Genomic DNA, 15,440 nt, shown 5'->3' with positions numbered 1-15,440 from the left:
ACATGATTTACTGGCTGACTTACGGATTATCGATTTCACTTCATCCTCCGATGCTGGTGTAAACTTATCATATTCAACTCCTATATAATCAGCTTCTATATCACCAACACCAGATGAAGACTGCTTTTGTGAGGTAATATTGTCTCTGATATTTTCGATCTTCCCAATAAAGAAGTCGCTGAAATTCTGAGCGAGCTGTTTTGGAGACGAATGCAATGGTAAAATTACCTCATTTGTGTTTCCAAGAAGAGTTTTAGTTATTCTATGCAGACTTTTCTGGTCACTCCCATAAGATTCAATTTTGCTTGTGTAAAAGTCAACACGGGCTTGTTTCAGCATCCTATTTACCACAGCGCATTGTGATCTATAAATGTCATGATCAATTGAAAGTTGACGTTTGTCCCTCGTAAAGTGTCAGTTACGAATTAACATTTTGCATCTTAATCAGAACAAATATTTATATTATGTGTTTCCGGGTCAGGATAGAAAAATCCAAACTGTGGGCCCACGCGTAAGCCGGAAACGAGGCTCCACTCAGCGTGGCCGAAGGTAGGATTGTTTTTAACCGGGCAAGTAAAACATGATTTATGTTTATGACTTACCTACAGTTATCAATATGTGTAAAACTGACGCAGAGAAAGTATGTTTGAACATTTCACCAACAGTGCGAGGGTTGTTCCTTACTGACGTTATGACATTAAGTAGTTTTAGATCACTGTCGACGTTTAAAAATCTTAAAAAAATGCGTTTGTGACGATTATTTATTTCCTTTTCAATTTAATTTTTTGCGTAATTTTATATTTAATTGCGCTTTATTTAAGACATAATGTACTTTTAATTAACCAATACAATAAAAAAGTGGCGCATTGTAGTGCGTGAAACATTTGGCATGTGATGCCAGATCGGATTCTGCCGGGATGGCTAACATGACCGGAAAGGCCTCTACGGTCTGCACGTTCTTTTTTTTTTTTTTTTTTGTTTGTTTGTTTTTTTGTCAACTGAACTTTCCCATGTAGTTACCATTGTGTTATGTTTATCACAGTACGTTATGTAAATGATAAATCTTCTCACCATGATTGTTAATATTTGGTTGTAATTGTGATGTTCTTGATTGGTTTCCTCACAAATAGTTAGTCTTTGAAAAAGTGATTATATACTCCGTATGAATTTATTATTAAATAGTTGTTTATGCTCTATGTGTGCGTGTATTGTATTATTTTTTTTAGAATATTTATTGATGTAACAATCATGAATAACAATACTTTGATAGTTACCCGTCTAGAAGTTATAAATACACATAAACATATCCGGCTTGTTCACAATGTCATGTTTTGATTGTTCACATTTTGAAAACATAGCTCTAAATGTTCATGTAAAAGAGACAATGGAAACTTAAGGCGCACGTCAAGCAGTCAATTCCACCACTATGGCATTGGTCTAGGACACACTACTTAATCAATCATTAACAGCATAAATGTGTCACAAGACAATAAATAGAGTGGTTTACATTTATATCTTAGTATCAATGCATGGTGTGTTAACCTTAGTTTGATGGTCAGTGAGAACAGGAGTTTACTTCGTGTTCAGGCAAAATCTTGAATGCTTGACAACAAAGATCTCAAACTAACGAATGTAAGTTCGCTTTTTAATGTGTACAATTCCGGGTTTTATGCACGACTGACTGATGTTTTGTTTAACGAATTGGTATTATATAATAGTTTGCATAGCGCTTGGAAATAATATGATACAATGAAGATAGATGTTGTCTAAATTGTGAGGTTGTGCGCGCATCACATGACTCTAATCCCAGTCACATCGCCTTTCACGGGCCGTTCCGACTTGTATTAATAAATATATTTAAGTGCATGTATGGTCGAACAGCGATGTAAATACGATTTATGTATCTCGTTTGGAGTATTTCGGCTTCTAACCATATGCCTCTTAAGACATTTGTTTAATTGTTTGACTTATTGGCTTCAACCTGTAGTCTCCAGTGTAAAATTACAATTGACCAACATGCATTTCGTGTTTAGTGCATTATGCAGAAGTAATACACTACATGCAAGGTTTTGTTTTGTTACGTTACAAAAGAGCTAAAAACGAAATGTGTATATAGACTTTCGGAGATATTAGTTGAAGAGTTGTTTTATGTATTATGTGTAATACTAAATGCCTTGTAGGTTGTATCGTGTACATTACTTTAAACTCTAATTGCAAACGACAATTCTCCAGATACTAATCACTTATACAATCAGAAAGTTTAAACTTTAGCGTATCTTATCTGCTTTATCATCAACGTCCAATCATAATGCTATATTAAACGGTTAAATTAGCTAGTGATACTAGTTAAAAATGCAAGGTAGATACATGTAGTATAAACGTGACAAACTTTGAAATAAAACACGCAGTGCTATGCAGTTAAATACGCCAGAAAGTAATTGGATAGAGGAATAATCTTATGTTCTTGTATCTTATTTAACATTGTATTTTGTTTTGTTTTGAAAGCACTGCAGCTATCCAATCAAACTGTATACTATCATGATATTGATATCAACATTTGTAGCCGTTTCATTATATAATCCCAATATGTAGTCATCGTCATAATTGTTTGCAAAATGTAATTTACAAAAATGCATTGTACTATTCGACTTTTCGATGTACATATTGTTAAAAAAATAAGGAGGGATAAAGTATACATGCTTGGGTTTAAACTTGACCTTGAATTATCATAACAACTACTTGTATTAAAGAATTTTGGCCTATGCCTTTCTTTATACATATGTTTTGTAACGACTTGACATGTCTGCCACTCCATTGTTTCTAATAAACACGCGTTTTCATCATCGTACTATCGCGTTTTCATCACCGTACTGTCGTGTTTTCATCATCGTACTATCGCGTTTTCATCATCGTACTATCGTACTGTCGTGTTTTCATCATCCTCCTGTCGTGTTTTCATCATCGTACTATCGCCTTCCGGTGCGCATGCGCATGACAAAAATGTCGGTTTCAGGGGTGACTGTATTAAGTCATTGAATCATGTCTTCAACTGAAGCATTCACAACGCATTTTGAATTGAATCAATAAGAAATACATAATTACCTTCGAGAGTTGTCCTACGGTCAATATGCAACTTGAGTCACTTTGATAAAAAAATAGTCAATTTTAAAGCCATCATTATACACTCTATTCATTTTAAATTTCATTATATATATATATATATATATATCGAGTAATCCGATTAGATACATCCTTCTTAGATTGAATACTCACCAAGTTTTATTAGTGTATGTGTATGTTCCATTGAAGGAGCTTAGTCATATTATTTGTAATTTGATTAAATGAAATTAAGTGCTTCATAACGGTAATGCAAATGGTGTTACACAGTTTAATGATGCAATATAATATTTTCTACATGGATAAAAGCACGGCACATCGAAAATAGTAAAAAAAACAAAACAATTTTATCATTTATCTTAATAAGATAAAACACTATTTTCTTTATAAAAATGTTTTTCAATTATTACCTTCTGATAAACTGATAATATTTAACATATGTAAAATAATTCTTAATTCTTAAAACCTTAACTTTCTTCGCTTTCAACTGTCAATAATATTTATTCGCTTTTAACAACAATTACTTCGTATTTTGTATTACTGTATTTTTCGTCATGACTGATTCTTGACATCACTCGAAATGATATTTTACCTGAGTTTCGAAAATTCAATATATGTAATCGGCTATTGTTCATGTAATTAAAAAAGCATCGTTTTTGTGGGCATGGTCGCTCCCTACATCAACTATAACATGTAAATGATCAAGACACAAGGATATAGATAGTATAAGTTAATTGATTGATAGTATTTACACCGTTTTGTCATCAAATAGTGTAAGGTTATAGAACGTTATAGAGAGTTCTAGCTACACTTCCTTGAAAAAGGTCCCTCGCCGGTATTACACAAGTATAAGATATATTTTAATCAACGTTTTGTATCATGTGATATTTTTTGTAAACGGACAAGCGTATCTTAGGCTGAAAGTTCATGCTTGTTTCAAAGCGGACTAGCTTGAGGGGTGAAAACGAAAACGTTCTATCTTCTTCTTTATTTAATGTTACTTAGAACCTTATGAATGGTTAAAATCCAATGAGTATCCACATTTGTTTTGTTAACACATTTGACCTTCCAAATTTTCATTCTTTAAATAGCGGCGTAGTAATTTGGTTATGTATTCATGCCCATCTTAAAATAAAAAGTGTTTTCATTATTTTTTGGAACATATGTGCACTAATAATATTTCATTGTTTACTGTTCATAAAGCATTGCAATAAAAAAAACGAGCGAATATAAAGCTATAAGAATAAATAGCAGAGAACTATTTCTCAGCAAACCGAAAGTAGAAAAGTTGACAGCTATAATTATGCATAAGGGGCACCCCACGGGTAGCGGCGTAAAGCCCACCCTTTTCAAAAAAATGGGGGTATGCAGAAATAAATAAAAAACAAATAAAACTCCGAAAATAAGCATAAAAACAGATTTGTTTTTTATTTCAGTGTAAGATCGTATTTAATTTCACTCGTGATCATAACAAAAACTACATTTTCACTCGTGGCTTCGTGAAATAAAATACGATCTTACACTGAAATAAACAAATATCCTCTATTTATTATTGAAATAATTTTGCAAAATAAGGAGTGAAAATATCAACTTCCAGAACTACTATAAAATTACATTGTAGGTACTTACTCTTGATCAAAACTTATCACGTCAGCTTTGAACCACAACATGTTACGAAAACAATTTAAAATTTGCAAGAGGTTGCATAAGTTGAAATAAAGATATATTTGGAGATAAACAACTTACCGTTTACTAGAAAAATGGTAATGATGTTTTTTCAACCTTTTCATGAACTTTGAAGCTGAATTCGCGAACATTTGCCTTCATTAAAACCGACGAAAACAACAGCTAGAACTTAAATATGATTTTATATCAATGTTATCAAATATCTTTTTAAATACGAACTTTCAAATGTTTGCTCAATAACTGGCCGCGTAGCAATTTGGTTACGTACTAATGCCTTGTCTTATTTAAACTGCTTTCGTTATTATTTGATGCTATAATAAACGTTCAATCATTAATATTCATGAAATATTTGCACAAACAAAAACGACTAAATAATAAACTATTAAAAAGTGCGTTTAGTGCATCCGTTGGGTAGCGGCGGAGAAAAATAGTTTTTAAAAGGGGTATTTAGAAAAAGAAATACTAATCAAACTCCGATAAGAAACTTTATTTTATTTACTTGTGACATGCTATTTAATTTCACGCTTGATCAAAGAAATAGTATAGTTTCATCTTTGAATTCGCCACTCGTAAAAATATGTGTTTCTATGAAGCTCATGAAATAAATTACGAAATTACACTGAATTGACCAAATATCCTGTATTTCACTGCCACAGTTGCCGTGTAAATTAACATTGTTAAACACAGCAGCACTGAATTAAAAACAAACTTTCGAAAAAATAAATATACCGCAAAGTAGCTCTTTCGTTTAAATGCCTAAAAATCATTTCCCTATGTACTCGAATAAGCTTAACATGGTAATGATTTATACTGTTTAATTTAACTTTTGATTACACTAAAATTAAATTGTATATTTATATACAATTAGAATGTAGTCAGATTTAAAGAGGTCATGAACAACTATATGTGTGCAGAAGAAACAGTTTGCTTTTGTTTTTATGCATACGTTGCATTTGAAATAACGTTCAATTTTTCATATATAACGTTTTTAGTATGACCTATTATTAACGTTACTCTCAAACTAATGTGACTTGCAAGTACGTCCTACATGAGTGTGACCTCAGATGTTACATATGATATAAAATGTGTCTGTATAGTTAAAGCTTACCGTGAATCTGTCAAAATTGCGGTTTACCTTCGCATTACGTTGAATTCATGTATATATGTATTTTAGAGGGTGGGAGGCATACATACGGACCTTGAAAGCGCAGCTGTCAGCCAAAGGTATCACAGAGGCGAATATAGATCAGACGGAGAAGCTGAACGAGACCTTGACTGTCAACGGTCGGTAACTTGCATTAGTGTTATGTTGTTGAAATACTCACTCAAAAAGATAATGATAAAAAACAATGAATCCGGGTATTGTATATAGAATGTATATAACATGGCATGCCAATCTGGATTTTTTCCTATCATTGCGGTCGCTTTTGTGCCTTTAGTTAACTTTTTTTTAGATGCTCGCCTAATAAAGGTATAATTTAACTGAAACACTCTTTACAATGGCATTGATTTATTTTAATACAAACAATGAATTACTTTGTCCAGTTTACATATGATGATTTTTACATCTTAGAATCATTATATTTAATAATTACTTTACTGATATGTTATTCTTTATGGAAACATAATCATTTTTACTATATATGATATTTTAGATATTGAATAAGTGGATATACAGTGTTTTTTTGCACTTAGCTTGTTAATGATTCTTTTATAAATTGTAAGACAAATTATAAATTTTGGATATTATGTATTTGTCTTTGATAATACTGTTTTATCGTCAGCAAAGTATTATATCTAAGAGTCAAAATATTGCATAATTGATGTAGTAGCATGGTTTTCACATCGTGTTACATTTTTGGAGAATACAATGTGATATTCAGTAATATAATTAGCATTGTGCATATACTTTTGTTTTAATTTGGTAAATGTAGTTCATTGATTACGATTTATAACTTCAGGTCCACGTTTGTTCGGAGTTGCCCTTTAATGAGATGTATGCGGACTTTGCAACCAAGGGCATAGCAGAGGCAAATGGAGAACTTTAATTTTCGTCTGTCTGTTGTCCATGATCGTATGTTATGATAGTCATTTTCTCAAAGATTCCGAGTTAAAAATAATTTAGCGTGTTTTACAGGATGTTTTCCTGAGATGTTTTACTCATACCTAGAACCTTAAATGTGGTTGAAACCGAGATTACAAGTAACTACTTTTGATGATTGATTTATATGTCGGTACTACACGCTCAGATTTGAACTTTTCCATACGAAGATCAATATAAGTTACATTCCGGAGTGATTTGCTGAAGAAAGTAGACCGTGTTCATGGACCGTGCGTACAGTGTTAACAAAATCATATCAGCAAATCTGATGACATTTTGTTCATACAATAGTTTTATAAGTTTGAATGTACAATGTAAATATAATCAATTTTAATAAAATTTGTAATCCACTTTGTGTATTACCCAGCATTGTAAAGACTATTAGTGTGGCTGTTTCTAGGATGCTCTGTTGCCTGTTTCCAGTTAAGTGTCAGTTAGGCATTAACATTTTGCATCTTATACAGGAATAACAATTTCTATTATGTGTTTCCGTGTTCGAATAGAAAATTCCAACCCGAGAGCCGCGTAAGCCGGTAACGAGTCCTCTCAGCGTGCCCAAAGGTCGAATTGTTTTTATCCGGGCAGGTAAACATGATTTGTATTTCTTACATACCTACATTTATAAATATGTGGAAACCCTGACGTAGATAACGCATGTTTGTAGATTTCATCAAAATGCTCGAACGATGTTTGAAATCATGACACGTGGTAGTTGACGTCAAATAGTTCATAAAAAGTGATTTTACGATCATGTATTTCCTTTTTAGTTATAAGTCTTGCGTAATATGTATGTAATTGCGCTTTATTGAATACATAATGTACGTTTAGTTAACCAGACATTACAATAAATAAGAAGTGGCGAGTTGTAGCGCGTGACTCCTTTGGAATGGGGTGTCAGATTTTTCAAGCATTGTTAAATTCACCGGTCATGCCTATCCGGTGTGCAATAATAAGGTTTTTGTTGTCAACTCAACTTATCCCTGTAATTCCCATAGTATTTATTTCTATTACAATACATGATGTGAATGATCAGTCTTTTATCAATGATTAATACTATTTAGTTGTAATTGTTTTGATCTTGATGCTTTTTTCACTACAGATATGTCTGATCGTATGAATTTAGAATGTTATACTTGTCCATGCACTATGGGTGCGTTTCTTTTATTATTTTCATTTTAACATTTATTGATGTTCACAATCATCAATAACAAATCTTTAATATTTACCCGTGTAGATTTAAATACACACAAACATATCAGGCTTGTTCACAATGTCATGTTTTGAATGGTCATATTTTGAAAAAAAATATAAGTGTTCATATAAACGATGAAATTTCAGGCGCACGCCAAGCAGTTAATTTCTCAACTATGGCACTGTTCAAAGACACTTAGTATTAATACATGGTAGGTTAACATCAGTCTGATGGTCAGTGAGAACAGAAGTTTGCCTTGGGTTAAGGTCAAATCTTGAATGCTTGACCACAATGATCGCAAACGTAATTTGTTAGTTCGCTTTTTTAATGTGTACAATTCCGGGTTCAATGCACGACTGACTCATACAAAATGTTTTATTTAACGTATTTGGTATTATTAACCTCTTGCATAGCGCTACCAAATAATATGACTAAATGAGGATATATGTCGTCCAACTTGTGAGGTTGTGCGTGAATCAAATGACTCTAATCTTAGTCAGCTCGCCCTTCTCGTACCGTTCTTAGAGTTGTAATCCCAACATGTAGTTCTAAAACGTTTCAATGGTCGAACAGTGATGTGTGCACTATTTGTATATTTCGTTTGGCGTATTTCGGGTCCTATAATTGACCAAAATTCACTTCGTATTTAGTGCGACCTGTAGTAGTAATACATTACATGCATATTTTTGTTTTGTTACGTAACAAAAGAGATGAAATCGGAGATACTTGTTGAATAATTGTTTATGTATTATTTGAAATACTTAATGCCTTGCAGATATTCTCGTTATATCATTTTTAACTGTTATTGCCTCCGGCAATTCACCAGATACTTATTACTTATGCAATCAAAATATTGAACTTTTAGGTATTATATCAGTTTTATTATCTACTTCCATTCATAATGCTATGATAAACGGTTAAGTTAGCTAGTGATACTAGTAATTGAATTCAAGGTAAATAAATGTAGTTCACACGTGACAAACTTTAAAAACCAAAATGCATTGCTATGCTGTTTAAGATGACATAAATGAATTGGATAGAGGTTTGATTGTATATTATTTTATCTTTTCTTACAGTGTACATTTTTTGTTATTAAAGCGCTGCTAGTATCAATTCTAGTCGAAGTATAATAACATAATATGGTTTTCAATTTTTGTATCCGTTTATAATTATATCATTCTATAATGTAGTCAATGTAATACATTGTTTGAAAAATAAATGTGAATTATAAAAACGCTTTGTATCATATTGTTATTGAAATATTAATCGGTAAATAAAGACGGAAATGGTAAACGTTCTGGGCTTTAGCATTGACCTTGAATTTTCATATAACATGTTTGTTTTAAAGATGAGGCTGATGCCTGATTTAGTAGATATGTATCAAAACGGCTTGCCATGTCTCCCTTCCTCTTCTGTTCCTAGTATACATATGCATTTAAAAAGCCCGTATACCTCCGTTGTAAGGCGTCCAATAACGAAGGCATAGCTTTTAATTCCCAATAATAAGTGGGTCGTTTTATCGACAATATCAAATACACTCATTTTGCAGACGAGGCAACGAACTAAAACAGGACGAACTCGGTATTGGTAAGTACTAAATAAACTTTCCTTGCTTTTTCGGTTCATTATAAAAGGTATAAAAAATAACTAGGTTATCCCCTCCGATTTCTCCTGTTTGTCGTTTTATACTCTTGTCGAACTGAATTAATTCCAAACACAATTTTTGTATATACTGGTAGATATATATATATTTCGTTCTAATCCTTTTCTAGATTGTACATGGGTTTTCTGTTTGTCTTTATAATATGTGTGTATACGTTGATGAATAAAATATGTTTAAACAAAAGGGTTTTTTAAGAGCAAGGGCGGGTCCAGGCTTTTATGTTAAAGGGAATGTCACTTGGGGCACAGCCTTGAGTGATAATAAACAGCCAAATCAACAGCTCATTACGGGGCTTGAACCTTGCACATACGTAGAAGTAGGCGAAAGCACTTACAACTTAAACACGAAGGCTAAAATTACACGTCATGTGAAATGTTTCTTTAAAAAATGATTTGTTCTATGTAGTTATTGTATAAACATACAAGCAAGTCATCCGATTGATGCTTGAGTGTATAGTGATATCTCACGAGTGGATTGAGGATTATCTTGACAGCTTCTCACACAAAATATGTTGGGCTCGATCCCCACTTCCTCCGATTTGAAAACGACTACTTTACTACAGTGTACGCATGGAATGGAGTTTACACCTTTAAATAAGTCTTTAGCTTTCTTCCTTGTGCTGTACAAATTCCTTAAAAACTGAAAACTCTATTCTATATACCCTGTGCAAATACTCGTGAACAAACAATGCAGTAACACCCGTTTTGCCACTCGTTTTTAAATGTTCATATTGTGATATTGTAGGTTTCGTTAGCATTTTTGAGATACATTCATGTCTTCAGACATATAATTTTGATGACAAAATAACCATTTATACATGTGTACGGTAAGTGTTTAAACGAGTAATATTTAAATACGTAAACAATGTTAATAGGTAAAACATTAACAAATTGCTCACACGGTGAATTAAATTGGGATATTAAACAAAAACCAAAAAATGCATTATACTGAAACAAATTAAATTTTATTTTGTACATCAAAATTATAACATGACGGATTATTGTAGTTTTTGAAAAGTTCCTTTTTGTATTTGAACGTAGCGTCAATTTTGAAATGGCATCGTTCAAATTGTGTTCAAGCATAATTATATTTATGCATATAACATAAATCGATTGAGTATTTTTTCTTAAATGAAACTTTTATTTAAAAGCAATACATACACATGTAAAACATATAATTTGAGTGATAAACCGTTTACTTCTTACTAAGTTATGCATTTATGAAAAAACTGATAAGAATATTGTAATCGTGTATTTAATAGCTGAACACGAACAAAAATTATTGTGGAGTGCTAAAAGATTTATTGTGATCTACTATCGTTTCATAATATGCAATGATTCTACACACAATAACATCTCCACCGTGTACGCAAAACTCTTATGATTAACTATTTATTTTACTTTAATTAATATTATTTTATTATTATTCATTCATGTATTACTTTTGTCTTGATAATGTACGCCACACTTTGTACACATTTCGTGTTAATCAGTATGTCTTTTGCACCAGTAATACACAATCAGGTAGTTGTTATATAGGGTTAATACTAGGATCTTACTGTAGCAAACTTTACAAACAAATTGTTTATTCTTATTGTTCAAATGAACTATACAGAATAACTTTGTGTAAGTGTTCTTTGCAATTTGCGTTATAGGTTAGTTTGAAGGTTTTCTTTATTCCAATAATTGGTGATTTTTTTTTCAATTAATTAAATTTTATATGTTAGACAATCTGTACAAACTATCCATACATGTTTAGTGTAGTTTAGGTTGTTGTTGGCAGAAATGAACAACGATGCAGCCGCAGAAGTCGGTCAATTCTTTACTCTTACCCATCAACCACATCAATGGCAGATTACTACCTAAGCTACCACAGCAATTGCAAGTTATAAAAGACACATGAGGATGATAGTTCGTTATATGTCAGTACTCCTGAAGATGCTTGAATACCTAAGTCTTAATCTGATTTAGATCAGAAGTGTTAACATAAGTATACAAACATTGAAAAACTCAAATTGCAAAAGCGCGCATGATATCGTATAAGTTTTGACTTGAACTCGGCAAAGCATAAACACTAAACGCCCTGATTAGCATCACGATTTAGTTTCATAGTTTCATAGTATATTCAAATGCAAAAATGCCATAGGCCCACGAGCACACATCGATGGAGTTCAAAATATATATTAATTATATGGAAAAAAAGTCAATCGACATAATTGAAGCTTTTATACAAATGCTCATTTATTTCATTATTTTATCCCGTAGTACTCAAATCTCGCCACTTAATGTAGCTATTCCTAGGCGTCGGAGGTAGGGGTGAGGTAGTCATATGAGGATGCAAAATGTAAAAGTGTCTTTGCAATAAATTGTTCTGTAGTTTTCACAAACACTGACATTGGATTTGTTTGTTTTGTAGGCATTGGGTGATGGTCGGATACGACAAAACGTGTGTCATCAAAAATATCCTGGTTACGTTTTATGAGATATAAATGCCACGCGCCTGTGATGAATTATTCCTGTGTTTGCTTTATCGGCCTGAATTTATGTGTCATTTTACCTGTGGTTGAGATAGGCTGTCCATATGGTTAATTCTTGAACGAAAATAGGCTCTGTTAATTCAACCGTTACCTGAAGTGACGTCGGCAAAAAGGTCGTACTCCTTGCATTCGGTCTGGGAAGTCAATAAAGCTTGAATATGATAGAGTCACCATATTCCTGTTCAGCAGGGTTGTTATGTCAGTTTCTATGATGTGTTTAATATTGTATCGGCGTCTGATTGAATGGTTTTTACGTGATAACTTGTATCATGCCTGCGCCATTCGATACTTGTTTTTTTTTATTCTTCCAACCATATAGCGGAGTGTGTTGCTGCTCCGTACTCTACAGAAACGTTTTCCTGTCCGGCTTCATGATATTGTTTAACTGATGATCCATCTTAAAATATGTCTTTGAAACTTCCAAAGACTTGAACTGCCGATTAACGGAGTTAAATTAGGGTTAGCCAAATTGTTTGGTTTAAATGGCATAAAAAAAAACAATACAGTATTTGTATTTATAGCACATTTAAAGGTCGTAATGATCAATAATCGTAAGTATATACGACTGATTTCTAAACATACTACCGAGAAGATCTGAGAGGTGGAACCAACCTGAACTTTGACTTTTTCAAAGTCATTGGAAATCGGCTGCGTACGTTAATTCATACAATATAATTTTGATAAATTAACTATGAGGGACTGAAATAGTTTCAATCAGTAATGGTTTGAAACAGGTAATCCAAGCGACTGTCCAAATTTATTGTAAACACATTTATATATTAAATAGATATCTAAAGAATCACAATTTTAATTTTATATAACCACATAAACATTATATAAAGTACCTTGTATTTACACTCAAAATATTTGATTCCATTCGTACTTCGATTATGTTTCAGATAAAACCGTTGACAAGAACAGACTATTTGCATATTTCTTGTTAACATGGCTGCAACGTGATTAGTAAATATCTTAATTGGTTAATCAGCTATGAATATCAGGCTAGTTCGGCGACATAACAATTAAATCTTCATTTGAAGTCGGCATTATTTTAGATACTTGACTTGCATTCGATCAACAACTTTGGGTTTTTTTCGCTATGCATTTGGCATTTCTTCTCTCAACTTTGGCAAACATTTTATGAACAAATACAGTATGTCTTCAACTTTCCAAACACAAGAAGCTAGAGGAAACTTCGATAATATTTTGGATAAATTTAAAGAAAGTCTCTGCTCGGTCAGTTGTAGATTGCTTAGAAGTCTGGATCTCCTTCATGACTTCTTGTTATTTGCTGGTTGATGGACATCGAGCGTGTTTAACCGCAGGAGAAGCATTCGCTTAATTTGGAGCATACCTTGTGTCAATCAACAACAAAGAAGAAGAAGACTTTGTATTTAAAAAATGGTCCTAGGTATCAAGGAAGTCTTTTTTGACAAATAATCGTTCTTGGTGGGAATTTAGCCTTGGACACCGGCGAACGGTTGAACTACGTACATCTTCGATTTAGTTTCCGTATATCTCCACCGCCAGGCAGGCCTACCTGCTTAGTGGCATCAAGTCTGTTTTGGGATACCGAACGGATTTCGAGCCCTTCTGGAAGTTATCATTATGTGAAATAAATAGTACGTAAACAGTACATTTTTATGACGTTTCTAAACATGGACAACAACACAGTAAAATGAGGCAATACATCAAATGTGTTTGTTTTGATTTATTGTGTAAGAACCTACCTGACATTGTCGATCGAATAATACATGAATAGTTTTTTTTTAAGTTTTTATTGTTTTGCCAAATTTAAAAAATTCGACCATTGTTTTTGATACATACATATACTAAATGAAGTCTTAATAATTATTGTGGTTATATTATACTGACAAGGGGGTAAGGATAAAGAAGTTTTAGGAAATCTGTAATTAACCATTAATTATATATTTGTATATGATTAGTAAAATCATTTACAAACGCTTGAAATAATGGTATGTTTAGTTGAGCGATATTTCGTATAGTGTTATAACCAGTGATTTAACTTTAGTAGTACATTTCATAATGGTTTGTATGTTTAATGTGTATCAAATACTTTGCGTTGTTTAAAGTCCTTTAAATATGTTTTATACGACTCGCATTGTCTTTATCAAACTGTTTAAAAACATATCGACCAGATTAGAGCATGTATAAATTGATACAGAATAAAAGGTGTACTTGTCCTACATCGTTAAACAAAATTTTATTACCGGATACGTTTGTCTACAATAACAACTTATAACAAATGTGAGGTGTAATAATATCAGTTAAATTTAAAAGAACTACATATCATTCTTGGCTAGAACTTTGGTCGACAATATTGAATGTTGTTTTAAATTAGAATTTAATTCACGTTAAAACCGTAGGTGTTGGCTTATTACACTCGCCTCAGAAAATGCCCCATTCTGCAAAAGAAATCACTATTACAAGAAAACAAACTAAGGAAAAGAGTACTAGTACCAAAGTCCCTATTCAAACTATATAAAAACAGAAAACAAGAGCAATTAAATTTTCTAGTTCTTCAAGGTGCACCCTTACTCCCAACTAAAATTAACCACAATTAATAGAATTGCTTTTAATTACCAAACAGAATTGATAAATATCGAAAACAGTGGTTTTTATTGATAATACCGAGCTTAAATTGTAAGGAAAAGGCTGAAAACTCGGTATTTTACCCTATTAGACGAAAGTAGATTACAGTCAATATTTTAGCACTCACCAATCGTTAAAATATTTGTTTGTTTCAGCAATTAAAAAACACGATTTCAATTTTGTTATCAGTCATTTATATTTTTCATAAATGCATTATTTATAAACAAAATAAATGTTTATCACTCAAAAGTTATGTTTTTTATACATGTGAATGTACTGATGTTAAAAAAGGGTGTCAAGTTAAAAATTATGACAAAAATAACTATTGAGCGTTGGGGTACACAAATGGAGTAGCAGTTTGTATAATATAAAATTATGTCAAAACACACCTCTCCAAAAAAGGAACGAAGACTGTTTGACCCCTTCACCTCTTTTAAACAAACTATGCAGCATAAATTCACATAATATTCAAACACATTGAAGAGGTGATACAAAACAGGAAAAGTTATTAGTTGTTAAAATACGGTGGTGC

The 15,440-nt window shown here is 32.2% G+C and overlaps 1 long non-coding RNA gene across 1 annotated transcript; it reads left to right on the top strand.

The window, feature by feature from the left end:
* Positions 1–404: 404 nt before the first annotated feature.
* Positions 405–7,992, top strand: LOC128246862 (uncharacterized). Its single transcript, XR_008263386.1, has 3 exons — positions 405–549; positions 5,978–6,087; positions 6,765–7,992. It is a non-coding gene; the product is annotated as an uncharacterized LOC128246862 (long non-coding RNA).
* Positions 7,993–15,440: the final 7,448 nt, after the last annotated feature.

Source organism: Mya arenaria, chromosome 9 (genome assembly GCF_026914265.1).
Source record: "Mya arenaria isolate MELC-2E11 chromosome 9, ASM2691426v1".
Lineage (NCBI taxonomy): Eukaryota > Metazoa > Mollusca > Bivalvia > Myida > Myidae > Mya > Mya arenaria.
This window is presented reverse-complemented; position numbering and strand designations above follow the sequence as displayed.